This window comes from Sinocyclocheilus rhinocerous, unplaced genomic scaffold, assembly GCF_001515625.1.
Source record: "Sinocyclocheilus rhinocerous isolate Xijiao unplaced genomic scaffold, SAMN03320098_v1.1 scaffold2500, whole genome shotgun sequence".
NCBI classification, from domain to species: domain Eukaryota; kingdom Metazoa; phylum Chordata; class Actinopteri; order Cypriniformes; family Cyprinidae; genus Sinocyclocheilus; species Sinocyclocheilus rhinocerous.
Genome location: NW_015660026.1, coordinates 221,306 through 223,413, shown reverse-complemented (window position 1 = coordinate 223,413; position 2,108 = coordinate 221,306). Strand labels below are relative to the sequence as shown.

The 2,108-nt window shown below is 33.2% G+C and overlaps 1 protein-coding gene across 4 annotated transcripts in view; it reads left to right on the top strand.

Annotated features, from left to right (window-relative positions):
* LOC107724812 (ATP-dependent 6-phosphofructokinase, platelet type-like) overlaps positions 1 to 2,108 on the top strand; it is a 23,329-nt gene that overhangs the window by 18,473 nt on the left and 2,748 nt on the right. The window lies entirely within an intron of this gene.

Here is a 2,108-nt window from a genome sequence, read left to right as displayed (position 1 = left end):
TTTCTTTAAGAGCTGCCACTGCTGAACGTGACGCGGATCTGACACGCATCTCTTTACCTTTTCTGACCCACTTCAGGTCTTAAAGTCTCTACTAATGAACTGATGAGTTGAATCGGGTGTGTTAGATGAGGGAGACAGTGCTGGGCTGCTCCAGGACAGTTTTGAAAAACATTTCCGAGACATGTTGTTCTTAATGTAACTCATATATAATATATTGCATGCATATTGCATACCATTTCCGCGCTCGTTTGACTTGTCTTGACATTTATAATAACATGTCTATTTGAATATACAGTATTTTAAAATGTAATTTCTGTGATGCAAAGCTGAATTTTCAGCATCATTACTCCAGTCTTCAGTGTCACGTGATTTTTCAGAAATCATTCTTGCTGATTTGCTGCTCAAGAAACATTTCTTATTTTTTTTACCAATGTTGAAAACAAGTTGTGCTGCTTCATATTTTTGTGGAAACCATGATGCATATTTTTCAGGATTCTATGATCAATAGCAAGTTCAAAATTTCAGCATTTATTTGAAATATGAATCTGTTATAACAGAGTCTTTACTGTCACTTTTGATCAATTTAGTGTGTTTGCTGAAAAAGTTTTATGTATGTATGTATGTATGTATATGTAATTATTTACTTATTTATTATTATTTTCTTTTCTGGGGGAAAAAATCCTACATGTGTGTCTAGCTAGTATTTCATTATGAACATACAGTAAGTAGCCAAAGCCAAATCAATGATTCTTAATAGTTGAGGGTCAAAGGTCAAGTCTGCCCCCTTCTGCCAGACACAGGCATTACAGTGTACCCTTCTTCACGTCCTCTGTATGCTCTGTCCCACACGCAGGCAGGAATATTTAGCAGAGTGTACTATTTAAGGAAAGAGAGAGAGAACGTCAGCATCATGCTGAGTTTTTATGAGTGCTCTATTTTTCAGTCTAACGTTGAACATTTAACTGAGAAGATGAAGACCAGCATCCAGAGAGGTTTAGTGCTCAGGTATGATCTAGCTCTCTTACATACAGCATTAATACACTGGATTCGTGTATCATGTAGCTCTATATGTGTAGAAGCAGTGAGGTGTGATTGTATGTGTGTGTCTGTAATTTACAGGAATGAGAACTGCAGTGAGAACTACACCACTGACTTCATCTACCAGCTGTACAATGAAGAGGGCAAAGGAGTCTTTGACTGCAGGAAGAACGTCCTGGGACACATGCAGCAGGTACACACACACACACACACACACACACATGCAGTTGAGAACATGATCAGAATGTTGTTCATCTGCCGTGTTGTGATGTTTTGTAGGGTGGTGCTCCCTCCCCGTTTGACAGGAACTTTGGCACAAAGATCGCAGCTAAAGCCATGCAGTGGATCTCCAAGAAGCTCAAAGAGTTTTACAGAGAAGGTAAAGAGAAATCACTCCTGTAGAGATGCAGTCTGGGATTGTGTGAAGTCAGAACTGATTTTTGTTACAAGAGCAACAGAAAACATACATATTCAACACTGCTGCAGGAAATTAAATGCTGATGATCTTAGAGCACATTTTTGCACCACATATATTTATATAATTCTGTAGCTAAGAATTATATAAATAAATTATATAAATTATATAATATATCATTTATACATACATACATACATACATACATATATATATAAATAAGTAACTAAAAGGATCGTCATTTTCATGAGCAAAAATTTTTAGTGCATCTGTGTTTGCTATACATATGGGTTGCACAGATTTGGATGTAAAATGTAATAACATGTTTAATGTAAAGCACTAAAATATTATAATAATAGTAATAATAATAATAATAAATATTTTATCAATAATTAATTTGACTGTATTTTTGTTATATATATGTTTAAAAAAAATATTATTACATTAATTGTGTGTGTGTGTGTGTATAATACAATTAATAATAATTTAATAATAAATTAAATACAATAATAAAATATTTGTATTTTTGTAAAGTTTTTTATAACAAATTTATACATTATATTAAGAAATATAATATATTAAGAATTATATATTAAAGGTGCACTAAGCGATTTTTGTCAAATTATGTTGATATTTGAAAGCACCGAAACAAACA